Source organism: Ambystoma mexicanum, chromosome 8 (genome assembly GCF_040938575.1).
Source record: "Ambystoma mexicanum isolate Mex_15411 chromosome 8, UKY_AmexF1_1, whole genome shotgun sequence".
Taxonomy (NCBI): domain Eukaryota; kingdom Metazoa; phylum Chordata; class Amphibia; order Caudata; family Ambystomatidae; genus Ambystoma; species Ambystoma mexicanum.
Genome location: NC_090929.1, coordinates 151,530,392 through 151,557,993, shown reverse-complemented (window position 1 = coordinate 151,557,993; position 27,602 = coordinate 151,530,392). Strand labels below are relative to the sequence as shown.

The window sequence follows — 27,602 nt, the reverse complement described above, 5'->3', positions numbered from 1 at the left end:
TTTGGAATTCCGAAAGACAACATTTTCATCCACAGTAAATTGCGGACGACATTATCAAAGGCAGCACTCATGTCAATCATTGCAATATAGACCGGATTGGAGTTCTTGGTCTTGGCCCCAGCAATGACATGCGCAAGAATAGTTGCATTTAAGGTGGTGCTCATATTCTTTCTAAAACCCGTTTGAAATTTAGAATAAAGACCCTTGGACTCAATAATCTTCTCCAAATCGTGAAGAAGTAGAATCGCAAAGATTTTAGCCTCGGTATCGATTAGAGAAATTGGGCGGTAATTTTCAGGACAGGAAGGGTCCCCCCTCTTAAATATCGGGACTATGTTTGCAGTTAACCAAGATGGTGGGATTTCCCCAGAATTGAAGATGGTTTCTAGTTTGGTCTTTATAATTTCTGCCCACATGGCAGGGTCCGCTTTATAAAGACAAGGGGGGAGCCCGTCTGGTCCTGCAGCCTTAGAATACGACAGCCTCGAAATTGCCCAAATTATGTCACTGATACTCCAGTTAAAACGAGGGATTGTGGTAGAATCTAACATTATACCAGGAAGAAATTGGAACTTATAAGGAAGTTGAAATTTTGCAGTTATGTACTTCTGCCATGTCTGATCAGAAATACAGTTTGGCATTGGTAACACGGCATTTTTTGGGTCAGTTTTTAAAGTACGCCATATGACTCGAGTGTCGTGTGACGTAATGGCACGAATTAAAGTACAGTTATCTTCGTTGTGTCTCGAGATCCGGGCGAATCTTAAATTTTGTTTATACTGTGAGATGATTTGATTCCGCCTTTCTCTGAGTCTTTCAGTGCCTAAAACTTTATTTTTTAATTGTCTTAATGCTTTGTTTTTTTCCCTTTTCAACAGTTTACATTTCTGATCGTAAATGTGTGTGTGTTTCGCACTACTGGGGTTTTTATAAAATTTAAGCAAGACAGTGTCAACTATTTCGGAGTAATCCCTATCTGATAGTTTAATTCTTAAGTTGGTACCATATTGATCGACTCGCGTTGTTTCTCGTGATATGTGTTTAACAATCTGATCGCACAAACCATTGTTCCACCTAATTGAATGCTGAGGGCGATCGACTTCTACTGCTGTTAATGATTTATTTGCCCCTAACAATTGACATTTCAATTTCAATGATGTTATAAGTTGTGCATGATCACCGATCAATATAGGGTCTATTACTAATGGGGCCATGTAGGCTATAAGATTGCGAGATACAAAGATAAAATCTATCATTGACTTCTTGACTCCTCTTTCCCATGTAAATTTAGATTTCATATCGTGTATCGCCAAGAGATCCATGTCCCAATCGGTTAAGAGTTCTCTAAACTTGGCTCCTCTAGTGCATGCTAAGGTTGCGAGTTTGGATGTACTAGTTTCATTCATATTTCTACAGTCGCAGTTAAAATCGCCACCAAGAATAATCTCACATTTCGGATATGTACTAGCGGAGAATTCCAAGCATGCTTCAAGATCATCAAGCACCTCTTCAATAGTTAAATTGGCAGGGTTCCAATATAGTGAGATGATAATTAATGATGGGTATCTGATTGAGGGTATATTAAGATGGACCCCTAATAGACTCGGAGAGTTTCACACTTCATTAGGTTGGACTTTAAATGAAGTGTTTATTGCAATCGATAAGCCCCCAGATGGGCGGCCTGAGAGATGTCTTTTAGCTAATGAGTTAAAAGTAACATAACCGGGAATAAGTAGTGGTATTGTTTTCATCGATTCTTGAATTATAATTATAGTTGGAGGTTCATCACTATTGAGATTGAGATGCCAGTTCATTAAATTCACAAAGCCGCACGAATTCCAAGACATGATTTTAAGTTCTTTGTGATTAGATAGCTATGTGACTGGTTTTATAGGTAATGAAGTAGTATTAGAAGACAATATAGCCGAGAGCATAGGTTCCAGCCAAGGAAGGCCGTTGGTTTGAGCTACAACTTTCAGAATCTCAGCCAAGTCAAGTCCGGAACCTGTATTTGTTTTAACAGTGGGTATGGTCATATCAATACAATTTCCATCAGTCTCTTTTGGTGGATCTAGGAATAGGGCAGCATCTTCCTCGGATCCAAAGGAAAGTAAAACCAAACCTTCTCTTTTTATTTCCTCTCTGTTGGACCAGATGAATTTCATTACTGCTTCAGAGCCAAGATAACACAGGGCCCTGAAGTTGTTAATTCTGGCCAGGGAGACTCTGGTAATATCATTAGATTTAACCATTCTCAATTGGGGTATTTTTGAGAAAAGGGAGAAGATAAATGAGCGATTAATACGTTTATCTACCAAGTCCTCGGCATTACCTTCAAATCCTATGATGTATTCCTTCCTTTCATCTGAGTGCAAGAACCTGTGTGAAATTGGAGCTGAGGCAACTGAAGTTCCTGTTTCGATAGCAGGATTGATTAGTAAGTTATTAGGTTGTTTTGATGGGATCTTATTATAATTGTTTGTGTTCTGGTTGTCCATAAAGAAGGTTTTACTCAGTGCTACAGAGGCTTCGCCGGTCTTATACAAGAGTGGATTGGTATTCATATGTTGTGGTAGTGTTCTACTTTGCGCGGGGCCGTGTATAAATATAGGATAGAGGGTCCTTGCATTATCGATTGATCCAGTTTGATCGAAGCAGCTAAGCTTAGGACTCTCTTTATGAAGTACGACCGATGCCTCGACCAAAGTAGTTCTTTTTCCCGTGCCATTTGCTACGATTACCGACTTGGACATATTCCCCTCCACTTCTTTGTTAATTATTTCATCTACCTCTACCTTCCCTATTTTACCAATGCCATTTGTAGCGACTGAGGGTATATTTTTGGACTGTGCAGGGATATTGTTTGCAGAGAGTTTGTTAGTCACAACACTCGAACATACCTCACTATAAGTTTTCCTAGTAAATGGAATCGAATTGTCATTACCATGGGGGCGCGATTGAATAATGTTGTTTTTCATGGTGCGACATCTCCCTATAATCGGGAAAAAGTCCCTTAGATTATTTTTTACCACAGAGCCGATAGCAGGTTCAATTAAAGTTGTTACACATCCGTTATCCTGATTATCTGACACCTTTAGGGACATTTCACATACTTTAGGTTTAGAAATCATAATTCCTTCCGTTATGCTATTCACTGAATTAACGATGCCAGGTTTAGGATTAGCAATCTGAGGAGAGATTAGTGACTTGGTAATAATACCATTTTGACTTTCTTCCTCCGGTGAATTGATAACCGGGGTGAGAGCATCTTGGCTTTCTTTGGACAGTTGTCTTACATCGATATGATCTTCCTCGATTAATTCTATACTAGGAACCAAAGAGGTATCCTTTCCACGTCCGTCATTCTTATGTAGTAGTGCTTCCTTCCTACGCTTAGCATATCTCTTAATAGCTCTCAAGTGATTTTTTTTGACTCGACGGGACATAAAGGTAAGAGGTTCCTCAGAAACACAGCGTTCTGTCTCTATTTTGTTTTGTGATTCAATTGCTTCAAGGAGCGCAGATGGGCTATCGGGAAACCGCATTGAAGGTTCTCTTTTAGTAAAGTGAGATGTAATTGTGAGATTCATTGCATCGACTGATGCCTTAATGTCTTTCAAGTCATTTTCGCACTTACATTTCACAGGTTCAATTAATGTGTCCTGATTGCACTGTTCCAAACTGTTTGCGTGACTCCCTGCCTCTACATTATTGTGGCCTTGCCCTCTAATTTCAGATTGAATGGATCTTAGGGTGTCAACTGCAGTGATAAAGCCTTCGATTTTATCCATTTTGGAGCAAAGATAGTGCAAGATGGCCTTAATTTCCTTCAATTCAAGATGAGTGAGCTCGTGACCCTTGTCAAGGAGATCTAAAATTTTGGTGATCACCGGAAGAGGAGATGGAGATTGGTCTTCAGTTCCGCGCACGCTATTCGTACCTACTCCAAGATCCTCAATTAATACTTTATTTGTGGCATTATATTGATCAGGCGAGAATGTAAGCGTGCGCGGAATTACTCCAATTGGTACCTCATCCGATACATCATCCTCTATTTTGGTATGATAACTCCTATTAGTATTTCCGATGGTACCAGAATTTGTTATACCATATACTAGTGGAGTCATCATACTAATAGTTTGATTGACTTGTGCATTTAATGCAGCCATCTTCTGCAAAGTAGTGCTAAATTGCATTTTGTTAGGGGTGCGTGAGTCTGATCGAATCATACTATCATTCATGATTGCATCTACAATCACTTTTTCCTCAACCTTTGTTGGGGCATACATGTCAACAGTGGAAGTAGCATGCACTTGGGCTACATGAGTGGAGCAGTTACCATTATCTAAGCAAACCACAGGGACAGTGGATGTATTGTCATCCACCATGTCAACTAATGGCACTTCATGATATGAAGTTCGACCTTTGCATACCGTGGAGTCAATGCTGGAAGAAGTTAGGATATTAGTTATTTCCTCAATGCGGCGCCCACTTCGCAGGCCATTGGCCATAGTAAAAAAAAAGAGGTACACCAAATACAAGAAAACTTTTTACAAAATCTTTGAAAAAGCAAAACACCTTTCCTATTAATAAGTCAGAAAATTTGAACGTAAACTAACCCCCTTCACAAGGTAAACAGTAAATTAAACACTGTGCGCTATCACGAGACAATACTACTCAGGAACTTAGCTTATGCCAGTTGCCCAGGTCACAGCCAAACAGCAAAACAGCGTCTCCAGCCCTTACTGCCTCCAGGGCTTAACGCCGCAAGGGTGTATATGCCGGCAGTTATTGCGGCCTTGAGAACACGTGACCACTCACGTGACCACGATAAGCCCCGCCTCCTCCAGGAAGCAGGGGAAAGCAGCAAGAGCTCTGCTCGCAGTGCTGCCGGGTTCACGCTGGGCTGCAATTGACAACAATGCTTCGTTCGTGAAGCGCAGCTTCTAAGAAAACAAATCACACGCCGCTCGGGCGGATATGCCGGCAGTTATTGCGGCCTTGAGAACACGTGACCACTCACGTGACCACGATAAGCCCCGCCTCCTCCAGGAAGCAGGGGAAAGCAGCAAGAGCTCTGCTCGCAGTGCTGCCGGGTTCACGCTGGGCTGCAATTGACAACAATGCTTCGTTCGTGAAGCGCAGCTTCTAAGAAAACAAATCACACGCCGCTCGGGCGGATATGCCGGCAGTTATTGCGGCCTTGAGAACACGTGACCACTCACGTGACCACGATAAGCCCCGCCTCCTCCAGGAAGCAGGGGAAAGCAGCAAGAGCTCTGCTCGCAGTGCTGCCGGGTTCACGCTGGGCTGCAATTGACAACAATGCTTCGTTCGTGAAGCGCAGCTTCTAAGAAAACAAATCACACGCCGCTCGGGCGGATATGCCGGCAGTTATTGCGGCCTTGAGAACACGTGACCACTCACGTGACCACTCACGTGACCACGATAAGCCCCGCCTCCTCCAGGAAGCAGGGGAAAGCAGCAAGAGCTCTGCTCGCAGTGCTGCCGGGTTCACGCTGGGCTGCAATTGACAACAATGCTTCGTTCGTGAAGCGCAAATCTACATTTAGAACAAGATCGTCTTTAGGCAGCTAAAGTCTGGCACCCACTACACATTAGACAAAAGCCTATCGGAGGGAATGCTCTTAAACCAGCTTTGCAAAAACAAGTCGACAAACTTGTATGCATACACAAATCTAGGGCTCCACTGGGAGCAGTTCAACTATTCACGAACCACGCTGGTCACGACATTGAATGTCCACAACTCAAAAGATAGGTGTATCTGAACACTCAAAAACAATATTTTTTGAAAGTACAAGGTATTGCTTCCATAAAAGCCATATACCAGTTGTTAGACGAAGGAGTCATAACAGGCAAGTCCCTAGAGCACACCACTCTTCCAGTGGCCAAGCATTTATCATTTAGTTCTCACTATACAGCACTTCATGAACACACACACACAAACACACTAAGGCAGTCCAAAATTGGCACAGTTCTGGATTGATCCATAGGCGCAAATACAAAAACCTGGTTAGATTTGGGAAATGGGTTTTCACACACCCTTAGACCCATTGAGTTGTAAACACACTACATTCGCCTTCCAAGGGATGCAGGGGACTATGAAGATTGACTTCATTTAACTAGATGCCTTGGTAGGGGTTCTAGGAACACACACCTTGAGCAATCCTAGAAGACCTGCAGATCGAGAAGCGCAGTTGATCTACTTAACCTAAATGAAAAACGACCTATGAACTGGAGGGGGATTTTTTTTGTCATTGTAGCACAACAAAAGCTGGTGATGCATGAAGGAACATTACCAGCACTTCTAAAACGGTTACAAAAGTGTCCCAGCTGTACCAATAAAATAGAAAAATATGCTCCCTATAAACGTTGTGCATAGGAGTTGCCTCGGTTTCAGGTAGAGCACACTAAATAACAAATGAGGGTCACAATGCAACATCACTGCAACCGTGGGCTTGGGCCTTGAAGGAGGTTACGTGGTGTTAGGGAGAATTCTCAATATGTGCTCATTTCCCTTACCTTTTGAGGCCCCCAGCAACTTTGCTAGATTTCTAGGATTTTATTTTTTTACCTGGGAAGTGTGAGAGCCTTTTGTTCTCCACTCGTCCGTGTATTTTGATGTGGGTTTTACTTTTGTGTTCTTTGATTATGAAGTTTTAAACAACTCCATAGGCATCATCTTTTTCTGTGCGTCACACAGCACTTTCAGTGCAGTGGCACAGGGATGTCTTTCAGACTTCCCAAGGTTTAAATACCTTCTCTGGGACTAACTACTGTCTCTCAGAGGATGTAAAGTTAAATGGACTTTACTAGTCACTTTAAATGTACTGACCCAGCACACACCATCTTACTAGAGAGTGCTGGCAGTGGTTTAGATTAAACTACCATGATTTTTCCTGACCGCGAATGGTAGCTAAAAATCGGGTCAGCCATGTTTTTCAATATGGCGCCCAAGACCCATCTGTAAAAACAGACTTCGGTCGACTTTTTTCGCCATTTCTTTTAGGAAAGGTCCTACTTGTGTTTGTCTCTGCACGTCAAACCAGGGTTGGTCCCTTTGTTGTTGGCCTTTGGCGGACTTCAGCACTGAAGCCCTCCTCTGGCGCCAGGGTGTGTTCGGTGGATAGGATGTGATGGAGGTGCCCCAAACTCGATGTGCATGGTCTCCTAGCAGACCTGAATGCACTCTAGCATGATTGGCCAGTTGGCTGTCCGGCAAGGACAGCCACCCTGCTGTGTGAGGGACAGTCAGGCTGGAATGAATGGGGGAAAACTGTTTAAAAGTAGGTCTCTGGGACTTGGAAAGCAGAGTCGACCACTGGATCGAAAGAACTGAAGACGAGCTGAAGGAAGAGGACTGATGCAACTCCTGGACGGCCGATGAAGCCCTGCTTCAGGTCCGAATTGCCTGAAACTCCATCGACAGAGAAGCCCTTCAAGGCTAACTTCTTCCCCTGAGTTTGGTGGGACTAACCAACTCGCAAGCCACCTGGACACCGTCAACATCTGGTCGAATTTTCATCAGAGTGCTGTTGAAAACCAGATAGCCAGAGGGAAGGAAACCAGCTTGTGGACTTTAAGGCACCCGCACCTTAAAACTGACGTTTGAGCCAAGCTTGTGACCTCTTCCCTGGGCAGTGCAGGAACCTCCCGACGTCCTTGTCCCCACGACTGAAGCTCAGGAACAGCGAGGTCTGCGCGAACTGCCAGGAACAACTGCCTCAGCTACAGCTCTTCTTCATTGAAAAGGTACTGTTCAAATGCGGTCCGGAAATCTTTTCGGCCATCGAGGAAGTTTGTGGAGCCTCTTCTTTGAAGGCTTGTCCTTCCCTAAACATTCGTCAAACTTTTCGGCTAGCCAAATTCTTTTAAAATCCGTGGCAAAGACTTAACTGTTATCTACCAGAACTGTGCTATCCTATACAAAGACTCTTATCCATTGACTTGGCCCAGGTCTACTGAGAAGAATTGCTGGTTGTAGTTAACTGAAACCATTTGTCCTGCCTATGAATGTATTTGGACTGCCTTTCTTATAACCTTGTCTTTTTATCCCTTTTATAATTAACTGAAGTGCCATTTTGCTTCCAGCCGAGCTTGTTCAGTAACGTATTGGTGTTTTTTTTTTTGTTTTTTTACTGTCTCAGATTGAGCTGCTCTTGCTAGTGGAATGTTTTCTAACTGACTGTCAATAAATGTATTTTCTTTTACCAAGAAACCTTGAATCTGTGCATAATTGAATCACTGTATTTGTTGGTCCTTTGGGTAACTTGTTCTACTGCTCACTTAAACTCTTGACATAAGTATGGCTGCTCAGCCACCGCTACCACATAACTGTGTGGTACAGGCTTGTACCAAATGTGACATTGTACTGACACTTGCAGTGTTAATTGCATGCAGTGTTCCCAAAGGGTACTTCACATGATTCAGCCTAACATGTTGCCTTCAGACTGCCCAACATTAATTACATGTGGGTAACATATCAAATGTGCTTAAGACTCACTTCACTCAGAAATGTGATCAATCAAGCGTTGTGGTGCAGAGTACTTGCACATACTGTTTTGCAAACTTACCACAGGCCCAATTTAACACAAACGAAAAAAATACTGAAATGTGTTGTCAAGATTCAAATATTAGAGGTTTCCATATTAAGTAAATAAAATATAGTCCCCCCCTGCCGCCCATTAAAACAATGTGCATGTCAAATAATGCCAATACCCTTGCAGCTAAAGAATAGCTACAGTTGCAGAGTTTCATCATTTGTTTGCAGCAAATGAACACTGCACTTGCAGCATTTCATCAATATCAATACTTGCTACAATGAGTGACGCTAACATAATTCCAATATTAGAAATGCTCCAAATTAAGTACCACATAAGAATCCCATTTGCTGGATCACTGACCTCGCAGCCCCACCACCTTCACGCTCCCACCACTTTGCTGCTCCGAAGCACAGGATTTTTTTTCCTACAAGTCAAGGCCCTTCTTCACAGCAGCCCCATAACATGTTGTAGAAGGCTGGGTCGAGGGCAGGGGCAAATGGAAGTCTTAAGGCAATGTGAAAAAAAAGGTTCTTGTGCAGGGCCTAGTCTTAAGAAGGATTCTCCAGTCATATTAACACCCTCCTCATAGAACAAACCAAAGGCCTCCTCTAATGGGAGGCCATCGAGGGGCAGACTTGCCAGAACTATTAATCAAATTGCCCCTGCACTTCAAAGCCCACATCCTGCTAGACTCCCACTTAGCCCCAACTGATTTCTGAAAAGGCTAGTGGTTTACAGAATACATTATCCGCAAAAAAGAAGAGCAACCACAAGAGCGACCGCAAGTAATCAGTCAGTTCAGCTGGTGTTTTATTGCCTTGAGCTATTCAAAACCATATGCTCCCTGATTTCAAACCCTGGTGGCAAACAAACATCCCAGAAGAAGCGCTTGAGTGCACGGTTGAGTAAAAGGTAAAAGCTCACTCAATCCTCCTAAAAACTACTCGCTAATGGTGCATTTCGCAAGGCTTTTTTAGGTTGAAAAGTGCATAGGAACAAACACAGCCCATACACCCCCTCAGACCCCATTTCTCCTCTTAGTGTACAAAAGGCAGCAGAGAGTAGTCTAGTGCCTTACAACAACTTCCATAGGTACAGTAGGACAGGCATTCGATTGTGCCCGTAACGGCAAATAACAACACTTGTCAGGCGTTTGAGCACCAGGGCCTGTGTCGCTCTGGCCATTTGCCTCAACAAATCTGCCCCTCCGATTTCTGCAAACTGCGAGGGTCTGAACTGCTGAAAGTGCATTACTATCTAATGTGATATACCGAGGAGATCCCTGGGAGAAAGACGAGTGCACTGGCACCCAAACTACTTGAAACAGGCTGTGCAGACTGTCCTACTCTTTCAAGGGGTGAAGCCGTGGGTGTTGCATTCTCTGAGCAGACCTGCCAGACATGCCAGAGTTGCTGGCTATAGGAGGCCCTGGCTGGGAAGACAGCGGTCACAGACAGGATGGTGGTCCAACTCAGTAAGGCCTACAAGTGGAGGCCCTGTTCCATTAAAAAAGGGAAACCAAGATTTGCCAGGCAGGGACATCTTCAGAGGGAAAGCCAGAGACCTTTAAGACTTTTAATCATGGCTGTGTGCCCAGGGAATCGGGGCTGAGTCATTTGGTCCCATACACAGCTTGGACGCTCCAATGCTGGAAGCGCCAGACTATGGCCAGCCATCTATTGTGTGGCCTGACACTGAAGGAATAGGAGCCAATAGGTCTCTACTTTGTGAAAGCATCAGGGACACCAGAGTAGATCTGTTGCAGAACTGCTCCTATGCCCTTGCAGAGGCTTCTTGTGGGAGCAAAACCGAACTCCAGACATCCCATGCTCAATTTCAACACTCGGGATCCTCCGCTGATTCAGAGGATCAGAGTGCCCTTTGCTGGTAAGCTCTGCACACAGCCTGAAGGGAAAAATGTGAGGGGTGGTAGCAGGTCTACGGATAGATCAGGTCAGCTTCTTTTCTCCCAGCCTTCTGGGGTAACCAGGATGAATATTCCCCTACAGTGCACTGCAAAAGGCTCCAGTTGGTTGCAGCTGCACAGAGTATACGCAGACTACAGAACAAGAGAGACACTAATACACACCTTGTCCGTGCGTAGAGTCTAACCAGGGATTCCACATCCTAACTCCCCATTGGAGATGGGCTGGAGTTTCTGATTGTGGAGGAAGTACACAATGTCATCTCTGGAGGTAAAGATGGAGAAAATGGAGGGCAGAGTGCAAGGGATCAAAAATCTTGCGTCTGTAGTGTCCCAATTGTAGACCATGGAGAGCCAACTTGGGTTTACTGAAGGGTTTTACAGCAACTGAAGCTTTGGTGTTACTAGATTCTAAGATTGAAAGAGGTCATTGGAGAGTGGCTAATGTGCAGATCTGTCTTGCCCCCCACTTAGGGGAAGAAATTGATCTGCAGCAGGAGATACACCACCCTACCTTGTCCAGGAAAATCTGTACCATTTCTCACTTGAAAGGCCCACAAGAATGAGAAGGCAAATGGGGCCTCGGCACATAACGATACCTCTGTGTGCCTGAAGGCAGATTAGATTCTTTGCAGGGCAGCCAACACAGAATTCTTTACAGAATGCAAGTATTTGCTCTGCTTTCCTGATCAGAGCCAAGTTGTAATGGCCAAAAGGAAGAATGCTGCAGCTCAGTGGTGAAAAAAAAAAAGTTTTTGACCGGGATGCTTTGAAAGCGTTTGTATAGAAGTCTTGTAATGAGGTGGGATGATCCAGTGCTTCTTTATCCTGGGATCTTCATTGCAACTCAAACCTTGAATACGTTTGCCCATGTGTGGTATCACTAATCACTTATGATACATAGTCAAAAACAAGTTAAGTGACACCAAGTCCAAAAACACTACATCGCTAAAAAAATGCTTGTGGAAGTGTTCCCAGATCCACCTAACAGGGCAGGGGGGAAAAACTATTAGTAAAAACCACTACAGAGCCAACAACAGCTGCCTGTCTTGAAGTGGCACTGGCCTTTTATTACTTCGTATGAAAGGCTGCCCGTCTCTGTTGTGCTCTAGGGATAGGTTTTTGTGAATAGGAATACATTCTGTGAGCTCACAAATGTAGTCTACTAATTGACAAATGGAAGTAAAAAAAGTGCCTGATCTGGGTTGAAAGGTCTGTTGAGCCCTCAGAACAAGAATGTGTTTTGCCCGTTAACATGCAACTGTTGTTCGCACGAAGGCTACAATATGAACATCTGAAGTAAAGGACTCCATTCACCTTTCTTCAGTTCAGAGACCTTGACCAAAGTGTGTGTCCTTTGGTTGGGGATCACTGCCTAAGCACCTTATACTTTATGCACTACGACAGGGGCAGAGAGCTGTTCCTGTCAGGTGGAGGTAGGGGACCACCCAAACCCCTCAAAATCAGCCTAGCGTGGGAGGCCTACCAGGGTTTACACCAGTGCCAGTCTTACCCCTAGAGGCTGGGTGCTGGAGTATGAGGGCCCCAATCCCATTACGTTCCCCAGTGCCATTTGCTTGACTAGAGTGCTACAGTCTGTCTCCTACATGGCACCATTCTGACCGGGGTCTCTCCCTTTGTCTCAGAGGAACCAGAATATCAGCAGCCTTGAAAACAAAACAGCCTGTGGACAACCAGAGAGAAAGAAAGCAAAGCAGGCAAGAGGCAGAGAAAACCACACAGCAGCATGAACGTAGCAAGCTGCTATGCAACCACCTCAGCTTGAATATCAGCACGACTTAGGGAGAAAAGCGATTCAGACTGATCCACCCTCCCGGGGAGAACAGCCGGGAAGCGCCCACACAAACAGGGGCATTGATTGCTGCGATCTGCTATTGTCAGAGACCGGCAGACCACTGTATGCGAGCAGACTGTTGTATGGAAAAGGGCAGAGCTTGGACCCCTTTTGCACGTTTCTGATTGCAACACCGAAAAGTTGGCCCGGGGAACCAGCTGAGAGGCAATGGAAGGGGAAGGAGGATGATAAAAATTGAGCGGGTTGTTGGAGTGAGGTCAAGGAAGGAGCAGGAGCACCAAGACCAAGTGGTGAATGGACAGAGCAGAGGAGCGTGGAGACTATTTATCACATGAGTGTGCAAGAAGTATTGGTTTATGAAAGGGGCAAGACCAAGTAGGGAGTGAATAGTAAGGTGACTGGAAGGGTGAAAAGAAGGTTTGGGTGGAGCAGCAGCGCAGAAGGGGAGCAGCAGCAGTGCAGAGGGGAGTACGGTGGAGGAGTGAGGGAGTAAGATCAGAGGGATGAGGTACATAGAGAGGAACATCAGCGGGACAGATGGGAGTGTATCAGGGAGAGGAAGGCGAGACGCTGATGGGGAAGGAGGAGGCATGGGAGAGGAAAACGAGGGCATGAAAGGTTTAGATCGAGTAGGGCTGGAGTATTTGAATGGCACAATCCATAACTTACATCACATTGGGGAATCTGGAGCAGGGGTCAGATTGTACCCACAGGGCATCCAAGATTGCCTTTAGGCCATTACACTTATAATAAACTAAAGGGGCTAACTGGATGTTTTATTAGCTAGAAATAATTGATTCAAGTAAGAAATGGTATGCTGTCTATATGTTTGTATGTATACAATTGAGGTGGCAAGCGACTTTATGGCTAGGTAATAGCTTGCCACTTGAAATGTTTACCCCGGCATACAATGTATAGCCAATCCCTTGTGTGCCATGTTATGCTAATCGAGAGCACACCTACACATGACCCATGGAGTGTCCGGCAATATACCAATAAGCACTTAAATCAACATGTGGATTAATCTTCCTAAACCCAGGTTCTAGAAAAATCCTACCGGTCTTACTCAACAATAGTCTACAAAGGTGAAGCTAAGTTGTTAGTGTTGGAGAAATCCTCCCGGGCCAGGAGAATAGCTCATGGGCTAGGAGTTTGTCTTTGAAGCAAGACAACACAGAGCAACACCGGTACAAATCCCAGTCTGTGCTTAGAGACAGTCTCAGATATTAAGAGTGTTATAAAAGAATAATTAAATCTGTTATTATTTGCCAGTGAATATTTGACTAACTTCTCTCAAACAAAGACAGAGGGCTTAGAACACCAAAAAAAGTAGCATGCGGAAGCATTCTAGGAAACAGCACAACATGCACCTTACATAAGCACACAATTCAAACAATACAATGCACAATATAAAAACAATTGCTTTGCAAATTTACTTGATGGACAAAGGTCTAAATAAAGTCAACCTGCAAGAAAACTGCGTAAAAAGAAAGAAAATGGCAATTATGAAAAGGACCATACCTCTTTAAGACAATGCTGGATATTAAATGGGAGGGAAGGCCTGCCTTATCTTGAAATTATTTCCTGTAGAAATGGATAAAGATACAAAAACGTGACTGTGTGAAATGTTAATTTCAAACGAGGTTGCATGTCAACAGCAGGTCGGCGGGCCAAATACTTAGAAAAAGTCAGTATCAAACCAGGTTGATCATTTTACTTTAACGGTTACTTACACCTTGTCTATTCGTTTTTTTCTGTCCCTTTTTGGTAAACTAAAAACAATGCCCCCAAATTCGGGTGCACAAACGAGTCAGTCAATGGTTGTAAATACGATACTACTACTACAAATAAAGCTTTTTTTTTTAGGACTAATGCCACCATGAATGCGACCATGTCACAGGCCTCATGGTCGCATGACAACATTAGTCAAAAGTTTGGAGCAGGTCAAGCATTTTGATTTTTTTATGTTACTTTTTTTCAAAAGATATAGCAGGTAGAGACACGATACTACAGATACGCACTAAAAAAATATATATATAATTTTGAACTTCTTTATGAAAAAAAAATAGCTTACGTGGTTCAACTTGCAAATGGGATTCGGAATATAGTAGTCTTAAAGTAATGGAGGGGAGATGGGCAGATAAAGGGGACTCGAAAGAACATATATTTGTAGTAAATATACAAGTGCTTACCACCACCCACCCTCCCCAGCCACCCCGCAGTGCCCTTAGACCAATTTTTAAAATCACAGCTACTCAAAAGCATGTTGAAAGATCTCTTCTACGACCATTGCTTAAAATTATCAAACTTCCTGAAAATTACTCTGTTCCTCTCTACACCAATAGATCAGCTGGTCATTTCTGTGATCATGGATGAGTAGACATAGTGACCCCTTGTAAAAAGTTATACTTTTATTTTCATTAAGGGGAAGGCCAGGCGGGTACCAAATTGTGTTGCAGAAAGGAACTAAGTTTGCATACTAGAGAGAAAACCGAGAAGCCATTTGCACTGAAACTTGACGCAGCGTCTGCCTCGTTGATCAAATACAAGCCATTGTTTCAGAGTATGAAAAAAAGCATAAAACTTGTATTTCCTGTTTGAAAACATGGAGGGGCTATGTCAATAAAACCACAACACCACATCTCGCCGAGTCAGTAGCTAGTGAATCATTAGCCAACCATGGGAAAATGCCTTTTTACTGATACCATCTACACATTCCAACACAAACAGGCCAAATGGGATTCTTTTTAAGACACCTCATAGGCGTAAAACAAAAGCACAGCTTGTAAATAAAAATTTAACAACCCAGATGGCTAAATACTATCCGAACTAAATACAGAACAGAGAAATGTAAAAGATGAAAATGTAAAAGTTAGGAAATAAAAAAATTTAAATTAAAACATTCATAAGCTTAAAAACAACATTGTTGGGGGCAGCACCATTGGTCCATGAAAGATATTTCAGAGAAGAGGCTTTGACATTGTTTTGGACTACAACTTTAAACCCATGCTAGCATAACCAATGAAGAAAGAATCATGGGAGTTAAAGTTGTGACGAATCACAAGTATTCGTTCCTTTTCCCCAAGGGGGAGCATCCCCCTGTGAGGCTAAGGAGGTGAGCCTGTGCCGCAAGACACTCCCTAGGGGTCGAGGCAAGTGAGATCTCACCAGAAGAGACTCCCTCTTTGAGGACAAGGACTCCTGTTCCTGTGTGAACTCCTAGACAACCTACTGTACCCACATACATGGGACTGTCTCCTATAGAGGATAGGTGTGACATTTAGAAGTGGCTGAAAGCATTGAAAAAAGAAAAGGAAGAAGTCTCTTTAACAAAAAGGGTATATTTAACTGAGACGAGTCAGAGCACAAGACGAGAAGGAGGAGAGCGCTGTGCGCAGGGAAGCCCTCTAACATAATACCTTGTGGAGGTGGAGCAAAGGCCAGCCGCGGAGCGTGCAACTTTCAACTAGCAGCAGGCCGCCAGTGTAAGACACCAGAGCACCAGCTTGTGCAATTGCAAAGTGAGCATTACAAGGCGGAAGGACTGAGGACCGGTTGGTGGTGTGACCACATTAGAAGCCTGGTGGGCAGAACGTCCGAATGACGCAGAGACTACCTAACCCGGAAGCGTGAATAGCTTCTGATCGACAGTGCCTGAGAGGAACCAAAAACAGAGCCAATTAGCAGGAGCAGTGAGAAACCACACACAAGCGAGGGCAGAGTCCTGCAACCATCCCCTGCAGACAGAGGACGTACAGAGGGAACGAGGAGGCCGCCCAGGTATTATACTCTAAGAAACTCATCCCAGTACTAAAGACGAGAAGTTAAATATAAGACTGCAATAATTAACTGTAATTCTTGTTCTCCAGCGGGTCTTGATGGATTCACATGCTCATGAAAATTCCCGATCAGGCTGAGAATCCTCGGTAAAATTAAAGCAATTGGCTTGAAGCTAAAAACTTCTTGTTGCTTCTACTACAGCCTATCAGTGTCACTTTGGGTCATACTGCCGCAGCCGACGACATTCGCCCTCCCAAGCTCCACCCCTGGTATCCATCTTCAGATTTGGTTGCACCCAAAGTGGCAGTATGAACCAAGAAGAGGCAGAGAGGGGGGGGGGGGGGGGTCACATGTGCATCCAAGAGTTACAGGCAACTAATTTGTTCCTTCTCCAGCATGGGGTCTTGCATGGATTCACATTCTCATTAGACAGTAGTACATATACACAGAAGCAATACACTTACCCCTGGAACAGACTCATCTCAAACCAACAGGTTGCGTAGCACTGCTTGGCCGATCGAGGACTCCTCCCTTGAATCCCTGTCAACGCAGGAGAATCTTGTGAATGTGTAGCGAGGCCTCCACGTAGCAGGCCAGCAGATGTGGAGCAGGGGACACCAGAGAGGAAAGCTGTAGTCGATGCAATGACTCCGGTGGAGAGCCCTCAGCCAGCCTGGAAGCTGTCTGTTGGTTAGACAATGGCAATGCATGATATAGCCAGAGCACCACCTCAAGATGGAACCCTTAAAAGGGGCCTTCCTGTCCCACAGTTCCAAAAAGGTTGAGAAGTCCTTGGCAAAGGGTTAAGAAGACATTCTTAAGTCCTTTGTACGTGCAACTTTGAACTTCAGGGAAGGCGAAACAACCAGCGAACGCAAGGACCTCTCAGCAGGCGAGGAAGGATTCGCAATGAAAAGTGGTAGAACAAAAGCCTCGTTTAGATGAAAATCCAACAACCTTTGGCATGAAGGAAGAATGAGTTAGCAAAACCACCTTAGCTGAGTGGAATGGCAAATACAGATGCATACAGGAGAGAGCCTACCCACAACCCGCCTGGCCGAGGTGCTTGCCACTAAGAAGGTGGCCTTCCATGACAAACTTTAAGGAGCTCCGATGCATAGGTTCAAACGAAGGCCCCATAAGTTTCGATAGTACCACATTGAGATCCCCTGCAGGAGGCTTCACCGGAGGAAATGTTCTGAAGAGGTCCTTGAGGTACTCCTTGACTAGCCTGTGCAACCACAGTGAGCTCGCCTGGAGGCCGGGTATACCAGGATATGGCAGCTAGATGGCCCTTGATAGAGGCATGGGCAAGGTCAGCGGGAGCAGGTATGGGAGAAACTGCAGCACCATCACGCGTAGCTGATAAATCTTCCGTGAACGGCACCACACTGTAAAATGGTTCCACTTGTTCTTGTAGCAGGCAGAGGGATCCCTGGTCTTGGCCAGAATCTTCTTGCATTTCCAAAGGCAGCAAGTAGTGTCCAAACTCTAGGGCTGAAGGGGCCAGGCAGCGAGGTTCACAAACACTGGGTCGTGGTGCAGAATGTACCAGCCTCCTCCTCTGTAGACGTCGTGGACGTTGATGGCTTGAACCATCATCCGCTGGAGAAGGTCGAAATACCAGATCGGCCTGGGTCACACGAGTGCAAGAAGGATTATCTTGCAGTGCCAACCGTCGATTGTGCTAATCACACATAGCAACAGCAGAATCAGTGGGAAAGCTTACAGAAGAGGCCCTCCCAAGGGAACAAGAAGGTATCCCCCCCGACTCTTGGATGAGGATACCTGCGGGCAAACTTTTGACACTGAGCGTTAGTAGCTCTCACAAAGAGGTCGATTTGAGGGAAGACCCCGCAATTGTGCTTCATGGCTTTCCCCATTCGTGGCAGGACCGCATATCCCTGCTGAGAAGGTCCGCAGTGGTGTTCTGGACACCTGCCAGGAGAAATGGGATGTGAAACATGTGTTCATTAATGGCCCAGCGCCACAGATTCGATGCCTCCAAAGATAGCGCAGGGGAGCGCATCACGCCCAGTTTCCGGATGTAAAACATGGTGGTGGTGTTGTCTGAAGTCCTGCACCGCCTTTCCCTGGGAGCGGAGGGTGAAAAAAAACGTGTGCCCAGAAGACTGCCTGCAGTTCTAGGACATTGATTTGCAACTTTTCTTCCGGGAGCCAGAGTCCTCTGGTGTGAGAATGTCCTGTGTGAGTACCCCTGCCCCCCCCCAACCCTCTAGGGAGGCTTTGGCCGTGACGTCACCTGATACCCAGGGATCTGAAAAGGAGCACCCTGCAAGAGGTGCGCGCAAACATACCACCATTGCAGGGCCTCTTGGGATGCCTGGTTAAGGGCGATGTTGGTCCATGTGCCGGTACCTTGCTGCCATACGGCAATCAGAAAGTCTTGAAGGGGTCTGCAAAAAAGAACCAGATGGATGTTGGGGAACATCATACCCAGCATGGTCTTGATGAAACAGACTGTTCCAACTGAGGCTGCAGATAGCCATTGGACCCTCGCAGGATGGCCTCAACCTCTCTTCCGAGGGAGTCGCTTGATATGAGAGCGTGGAGGTGGGCACCCAAGAATAGTGCATTCTGAGATAGCACAACACAGGACTTCTGATCAAGAACCCCAGGGAAGTAAGGGTCTGGATGGTCTCTGCCGTGTGCTGGATTGCCAGCGCGTCAGAGCAGGACCGGGTAAGCCAATTGTCCGGCTAAGGATATACGTGTATTCTTTTGCAGTGAAGGTGTGCTGCCACCGCAGCTAAGCATTTGATGAACACCTGATGGGCTGATTTTAGGCCACAGGGCCTTGAATTGGTCCGGCAAAACGAAGGAACTTCCACATCCCTATTCATCAAAAAACACGCATCCTCCAAGTCAAGGGTCAACAGGAAATCTCCGTTCTCTAGTTGGTCGAGCACGTGCTGCAACATGACCATACCAAACTTTGGGGATTTGAGGAATAAGTTAAGGCGCAGCAAGTTTAGAATGTGTCTCCACCCTCCCAACTTCTTCCTTACCAGACACCCTCCCAACTAAGGATCTGGAGTACACTCCGGAGCCCCAGCAGGACTGGTTCTATCGCCCCCTTTGCTTAGCATGTGGCTTCAACATCCTTTAGTAGCTGTGCTACATGCAGTTCTGGTCACGGAACAGGAGGAATATGAGGGGATTTGTCCTGCAATTCCAGAGTGTGCCCCTATTGAAGGACATCGCTCACCTATTTGTCTGTGGAGATCTTCACCACTGATCGATAAATGGCCTCCCACCGAGTTGCAGAAGTGGAGGTGCGGGTCATAGGCCGGTTCAGGCTTGCTTCAGCACCTGCATCCTGGCTGGGAGGGCGACGATGACGCTGGCTGCCACTCATAGGTCTGGGAATATACCCAATAAGCATCCTGGGTGGTTGAACAGAAGGGCTGATGGTAAGGGCAGGTAAAACCTTTTGATGACCTTCATACTTAGGAGGAACTAAATGGCGACCATCTCTACTGGAGAGTGCCTAAAGAATGCGCTGTCTCAGTGTCAGTTTATGGCCTGCAATCTCGTTGACATCCTTCCGAAAGAGGTTGTCGCCATCAAACAGCATTTTCACTACCCTAGACTGCACATCCGTGCCTAACTTGGTGGCTATGTTCCAATCCTGGCGGCGGAGAGCCACGCCATTGCCCATTCGGCACAAGCTGGAATCTGTGAGGGCGACAGTGATCACGTGGTCCGAGGCCCACTCTCCTTCCTGAAACAGAGCTAAGGCCTCAGCTCTTTTATCCTGGAGGAAGTCAAAGATGGGCCCCAACTTACACTGTAATTCCCTGTAGTACCTCAAGAGAACAGCGAGGGTGTTGCCGGCCTTGATTGTTAAAACTGCTGTTGTGCTAATACGCTTCATTAATGCATCCAGCTTTTCACCCTCTTGGTCCGGAGGAACCATAGATGAGGAAGACTGGTGGGAGGACCTCTTCCAAGCGGCGACTGAGCCCACAGAGTCTGACGCGGGCTGGGATCTGAAGTACTTAGGGGCACTGGGTACTACTTTTCCAAGCTGCCCCTTTTCGCAGGAGTGGCATTAGGGGCATTCAGTGCGCATAGACGACTGGAGGTTTCCAATCTGCAGGAATGTAATCAACGTCATCTGTGCCTTGTGTAGCTGATGCGTCAGTATCAGTGTCAGCTTTAGCAACCTCCTCCACTACAGGGGGCAATCGCCAATGGGTACTGGGGCCGGATGAGGCTGGGCCAGGAATGGGAGCAGTGGGTAATGTGAAGGCATCATGAAGCAAGACAGACAACAGATTCAAAGTTTAAAATAAAAATAGTTGCGTGTTCCATCACAATCCATGTTCCAGTCTGCCTGCATTAAACACAGGTTTACCAGTCATAACCGGCTGGACCGAAGGAGCAACACACGTTTGGTGCTGATAACGCAGCCAGGTGCCTGGAAGTTGGCCTGGCAACGCTGGCGTCCTTTGCACCGCAGGATGTCCCGCCCTGCGCTGAGGGTTCACGCAATCCGATTACATGAGCCTTCCTCATAAGCCCCTCCCACGGACTCCTTTGGTGCTTCCGAACGAGCTTCGGTGGCGTTAGTGAACCTTGTTACTCTGCTTCTTGGACCTTCCCGCTTCCTTTCTACCAGTTCCCTTCCTTGCCCTTCTTACTGTGCTCATTGTTGTGACATTGGAACGCTCCTGACCTTGCATTGGATTCTGTTTGGTACTCCGCCGCCGGCACCCTGTCTGACTCTGGAACACTATTTCACCTGCTTTTGGATACAGTCTTTGTTCTATGCTGCCTGCACCCTGCGTGACTCCGGACCGCACCTGAACCAGCTTTAGGATACCGTTTTGTTCTACGCTGCCTGCACACTGCATGACACCAGACCGCACCTGAACCTGCTTTTGGATACCGTTTAAAGCCTTGCCGCCTGCACCTTGTTCAGCCACGGAACTTTGGATATAACACACGGAACTGTATACGTGGTCCTGGGAATTTTGAACTTTATTTTTTTCTTTGTTTCTTTTGGGACATTGTACACGGACTAGAGACTTCTGGGTGCACATTATGGTCAGTTACTTCCCTTGGATTCAGACTTGGAATTCTTGTGCCACGTGCTGCTGTTACCCTGGACCCTTTTCTTGGACAGGAGTCCATTCTGGTAAGTCATTTAACCTAGTACCCCTCGAGTTATATTAAGCCACAGCCCGTAACTTATTCTGACTTTCTCTTTACAGAGAAGATCAGGTGCCTGCTTTCCAAAATCCGTCTACTGCCATAGTGTGTGATTAGCAGGTTTGTGCATACAGAGCTTTGATGGTATATTGAACCCTGCCCGTCTACTGATAACGTGCTTTGTTTTCAGTTTGGTGGTGTCTCTTACTCTTTATCCTGTAATCACAACCTACGGCGCCTGTGTCATCGGTCTCCTGTCTTTCAATTAATTGACCATTCTGGTTGTAGTTTCTAACAATCAGACAGGTACATTATTTGGAAGACTTCGTCTCATACACGACGAGGCAAATCGATCCATTGTTTATACAGCACCCCTGACAGGCCTAGGCAGAAAATCTTTAGCTGAAGGCATGTCCCTTTCCAAATCTGATGGGGAAAGAGGCGATGGCTGGAGCCAGCGGAGCAGAAAACTGAGCCTGTGAGGTAATAATTTACAGGGCAACGGTCCTGATGGATGAAGTTGTCGCTGAGGCTTGTGTCGACAACGGTGGGGCCGCCGACGGGTCCTTCGATGACTTACCCTTTGACAAGGCCTTATGTTTGGCTGATGTCAATGATTTTCTGGCGGATGGAATCAGCCCGCCTGTCGATAGGCTAACCGTCGATGGAGCCAGTGATAGCACCAGTGCTCTGCCCGATCTGGGTCCCACAGCTGTGGCAACAGTCAAAGAAGACGTTGGCACGTGGGACTATTTGGTCTTCTTTTGGATCTTCACCAGGAAAGCATCCTCAAAGGACCTCATTTTGTCAGAAGGAGCACACTCTTTGGATCGACCAGCCCTGGAAGAGGCATAACTACGCCTGGAGAACGCGCAAGAGGCCTTCCCTTCCTCGATCCACGCCACTAACCTCCGATGGAGGCCCTTCCGTGTCTTGGAGAAGGCCTAGCAAAATCGAACATCCATCCGCATCGTGGTTGGGATGAAGGCAGTAGATGGATTTGAGGTGCCGATCTTCAATGAAAATGTTCAGGACGCAGTTCTCAAAAGGCCCTGAAGAGCCTTTTCTGCGTGGCGTCCGCCATGGTGTTGAAGCAAAGGCACAAGCCAGGCCCTTGGTGACCACGGGTTGGAGATCCGACGATGGACCAAGGATCTCTTCCGGCAACGGGTCCCTGCCGCCGGTAGTCAAAACAGGACTGAAGAATTGAGGTGAATTCTTGTAAAAAAAATAAAAATAAAAAAAATAAAAATAAATAAAATTGTCAGATTTCGAGGAGCAAAACACAAGGACTCCCAACATGGGAAAACATGGGAATCTGAAGATGGCCACCATGGGTGGGGTTTAGGGGGACGAGTGCCACTGGCTGGGCCAGTATGACCCAAAATGACACTGATGGAAGAGACTAGCAGTTTTTAGCTTAAAGCCGAGCTGCTTTCATTTTACCTCCCAACTAAGGTATTCCCAGCCTGACGATGGGGAATATTCATGAGCATGTGAATTCATGCAAGAACCCATGCTTAGGAATCAGAATTGCAAAAACATGAGAAGGCAAGTAAGAAATAATCCAGTTGGGAAAGGTGGATATCTTGTTCCATTTTTGAGGAGGAGATATCATTAATGAGAACAGTTAACAAGAGAAGCGAAGCACCTTTAAAAAAGATTTGAACCAATCCAACAGACTGGAAACAAATCCCCTGGAAGGACGGGAATTTACCCTATACCTTCAGAGTTGAAGGCTGGAGAAAGTACAACATAGAAACACGTAATGAAAGACAAGAATAATGTTATCAAGTGAACAAGATAAAAGAGGAAACAGCCCAAGAAAAGAATCTTTGAAAAGAAAAGGTAACCACGATTTATCCAAATCAGGAAAGCCTGAAGTAAAAGACTGGAAGAGCCTACAAGTGATAACATGAGGGCGAGAGACTATTTGAAAGGAAGATATTCCAAATATAGGACCAAAGAAAGCAAACAGCCCAAGAATATTCTTGAACTACAAGAGCTGAAGACAGATTACCAGAGAAAGTCCTTTTTTAAGTTGCATAACATTTCGGAATAGAAGAGGAGACCAGGAAAAGAAAAGACATTCTCTTGGCCCATTTAATTTAGTTATACATAGTGGTAGGGTCAGGTACAGTTAGTTTGAAAGGAGGACATTTTTACTTTGGACTTCCTGACAAATACCTTTATATAGGTAGGGGTTTCCCTCTAGCAATAGGGAAAGTTAGGTCTTATTTTTTATTTAAGTGTATTTGGTTTATTACAAACCTTTCACAAACAGAAAAAGAAAATTTCGTTTTTTTGACAAAGAGATCTAGCTTATTTTTGCAATTTCAATAAAGATACTCTAGAATATGGGGGCGTGGCTAGGCAGCCATGCAGTATGGATGCTTTTCTTGGCGCAGCTGTAGATCTCGTACGATCCTGGCCTGCAGCATTGGCCCCAGCGTGAGGGAATCCTCAACAATGCACCACCAGACTGATGAATAACGCGGGCATAATGGTGGGAAGTACAACGTTGATAGTGTGCAGTTTGAAGAAATACGGCTGTGTTAAGAAAGGGACCGGACCTGTGGCGGTGGCGGCTACAAGAGGGCGGACTCAAGGCCGCAGCCTGTGTTCGCAGAAGAACAAAGCAAGACGAGGTGGTGGAAGTAATCAATACCCCCGGTTGCTGGCTGGATCTCTATTGAATCCAAAGCGATGTCCGATGGTCAAGTGGGGGCTTGAGGCAGACGGAGCAACAACCATTTTCACACACCACATTGAGGAGTGGAGTAGCCCAGGAGCCGAAGCGCAACGAACAGCGCGTAGGAGGCCGCCAAGGCTGCCAGAGGTGGCAGCAGAGCGGAAAGTCAGAAGCAGCAGGATTCATCCGAGGAAAAAGTTTCTTGTCAAAGAGCAGTGAGGGCGAGCACATTTTGCATGCTGGGCAAGCTCCAATAAACATGGTTAGTGTGGCGGCCCAGTGCCAACATGCGGCCCCCTCCCGTTGTCGGAACTCAGGCAATGGAATTAAAGAAGTTAATTAGCTGACTGAAACGGAGCATGGCTACCGGGCAGTGGCACTAGCCAGCCCGACCCAAATGAGCATATGAAGGTGTGCTGGAGAGCACTGCTTAATGTAGCGCAATCCACATCTATGCAGGCACGGGCGAGAAAGGGGAGGGGGGGGGGTTGGAATTGCACAAGATACGCGCCAGAGCACAACAAACGTATTTGATCAAATATAAAGATAAGAGGACTAAGGTCAAACACCTAACAAGGCCATATAAAGCAGCATACCCCAGGAAGCACAAAAAGCTGCAAATAAGGACTGCCTATTCCAGCAAACAGGGTCTAGCTTGGTGCTTGGCGTTCGGTAGGGTGCGAGAGCACACACCCATAAGGCTAATACACGCAATCAGTATACAACAGCCTACGGGTAAGCCAAAACAGTGGCAAAATTGTCTGAGAAAATTTCGGCATTCGGCAAGGGGGTCCCCAAAAGGGGCCCCCAACATTGACACACGCCTTGAAGAACAGAAGATCAAGTGGAAGCTCACAGACACTGGCGAACCATGTCAAGCAACATCACACGTATAACATGTGGGCGCATACTGCCATCTCTTGAAGCGGCATATGGTCGCAAGTATTAGAGCAATATAGGTGGCGTCACGCAATACCGGAGCACATCCGAAGAACCGAAGAGGCAGTTTAGCTACCCTTGAATATATCAAACAGTCCCCAGCTGACACCAGCTGGTGACCTGTAGAACGAACAAACTACAGACCAGTGTAATTAGAAAGGAGCGGAATTACCAGCTCCAGAAGAACCATGCATGGTGTCCAAGTCCCAAAAAAAAACAAATCCAAGCAGCCTACATTGGACACTTTCACTAAGTTGACGAACCTGGCGCAGAACACCACACCACCTCATCTTCTCAAAAAGAGCAAACTCAAGCTAAAGGAGACCAGCAGGTCCTGGATGCCATAGCAGCCTTGAAGATTGTGCTAAAAGCCAAAATGGATGCCATCGGCATGGATGTGAATATTCTAAGGCAAGATTTTCAGGCACTCGCAGAATGCACAGGGACTCTGGAAAAAGAAGCAGCAGTGAACACAGCAGGCCTGAAAGACACCTCCAGGGACGCAACAATACTGCAGCAGCAACTGCGGAATCTTGAGTGGAAGATGGAGACGGTCGAGCAAGACGCAATAATGTATTTATTGAAAACCTGCTACTACAAGAAATCGACCCGAGCGCCCACTCAGGGCTTCACAGTAGAAAGGGCACATTGGTCCTGGTCCCCGATGAAGAGACCGCCGCCAGGTGCCCCTGCGCGGCCCATAATAGCCAGGATACTCAATTACAAAGATAGAGAAAATTTGCCAAATGAAGAGGTCCAACAGACTACAGGATACACACGCTGAATGGTCCGCGGTGTTCCACGGAAAAGAGACTGGGCATGACAGGCAGACTGCAAAGGGCAGAGACCTGTTGCACACAACTCAGGCATTAATACTTACAGAGAACAGGAGCCTGCAGTGCGCACTCCACCCGAGAATGCGTTCCGGAGAAGTGTCATTCCCCTAAGTGTGGATTTGTTTTCGGCTACCAGCTGTTGATTATCTACCTGCCGCACCCCAGTCATCAGGACAAGTAAATGGGGCAGGGGTGAGCACATGGTATTGAGCTGGGCAATTGTTGCAGAGGGTGTGGGAGTTGGGCTAGTTAGCCTATATATCCACAAAGGGAATGTACAATATGCACATCGGACTGTTGAGGTTTGCGAGACTGCTTATACGAGATGGGAGACCTTAAAACAGCCTTGTGAAATGTCAAGGGCCTCAATAGTTTTATTAAACGCAATAGAATAAGGTCATATTTGAGACGCCAGAAAATTGACATTGCACTCAAAGAGATGCACCTCACAAAAGGAAAAACAAGTTGCCCTGGCTAAGAAATTGAGTGGCACAACTCTAGGCTCACCATACTCTGCGTTTGCAAGAGGGGTTTTGACGTCTGTACTATTTATTAAAGTCCTTAAAACTTTTGGGGACGATGATGGTAGAATGTTTATTAATCAAGGGCTTGTGGAACAAAGAGCTCTGTATTAATACATATGCACCGAATCACGATACTGCAGCCCATTTCCGTTCGTTATATCCCCAAATTGGCACATATAGGGATGGTACAATAGTATGGGGAGGAGACCAACTGCACGCTGAACCAAGACAGGTCAGAATATAAATCCATACACCAAAGTCCTCCAGCCATAGCCGTGAATACGTTATTGTGAGCATTCATATAGTCTGATAGATGGAGAGCCCTACACCCGCATGCCTGGGGATATTCTCATTACACCACCCGCAAGGATCTATATACTAGACTATGTATTCACAGAGGAAGAGACTAGGTGAATTTAAGGCAGCTGAATATAGAGCACAGGTGCTATCTGATCATGCTCCCCTAATGGTGTACACTCAGCGGGCCATTGTGGGAAGCCTTCAAGGTAGTGATTAGGGGGACGGAGATAGCCAATGCAAAGGTTATACTAGCTGTGACAGAAAAAGATTTAAGGCAGAAACCAAACTAGAGGCCATAGATTGCTCTGGGGACTTGTCCAGAGATAGGGCTCAAGAGGTAGCCCATCTACGGCAGGAATGTTTGGTACATTGGGATAGACTAGGCAAGCTGAACTATAAGAAATATGTAGAGACAACATGCTGAAGGTGATAAGCCGGGACGCTTGCTGGCCTGGCTATACAAGAGTTAAACATAAATTGATACGGGAGGTCGTGGGAAGAGACGGGGAGGCTTGTGTGACGCAAGAAACCATAGAGTGCTTTTACGATAATTATATCGTGTTATATACAGAGACGTCAGTGAGATAACCATCAGAAATAGAAGAGGCCCTGGCATAGATGGATTTCCCCAAGTTAGTTGCAGAAGACGTGTATAGGCTGGAGACCCCCCATAACCATAGAGGAGCTAGAAGCCACCATAAGAGGGTTTGCCGACTGGAAAAGCCCCAGGGGTGGATGGATTAACCAGTGAATTTTACAACTAATTCATAACAGACGTGGCGCCCCGTTGCTAGCCATGTCAAACGAAGCGATGGACACAGGCACACTGCCCATGTCGCTGAAAGAGTCCATTATAGTCCCATTATTGAAGCCCAACAAGCCCAACACCGACTGCGGTTCTTAGACACCCATCGTTGCTTAATCAGGACGGGAAAATCCTTACAGCCTTAATGGCCAATAGGCCTAGCCAGTAATATCCAAACGTATACACCCACACCAGACAGGACCCGTGCTACCGATCAAGTGGGAGCTGAACACAGATACATGAG

General features: G+C 46.0%; 1 protein-coding gene across 2 annotated transcripts in view; it reads right to left on the bottom strand.

Moving 5' to 3' along the window:
• The window catches only part of RAB14 (RAB14, member RAS oncogene family), a 423,502-nt gene that overhangs the window by 361,852 nt on the left and 34,048 nt on the right, over positions 1 to 27,602 (bottom strand). Inside the window, exon 2 of one of the 2 annotated variants that reach the window (XM_069609520.1) lies at positions 13,826 to 13,888. The exons of the other annotated variant lie outside the window; for it this stretch is intronic. The gene's annotated coding sequence lies outside the window, so the exon portion shown is untranslated. The remainder of the gene's footprint in view (positions 1 to 13,825; positions 13,889 to 27,602) is intronic. 2 annotated transcript variants of the gene reach the window in all.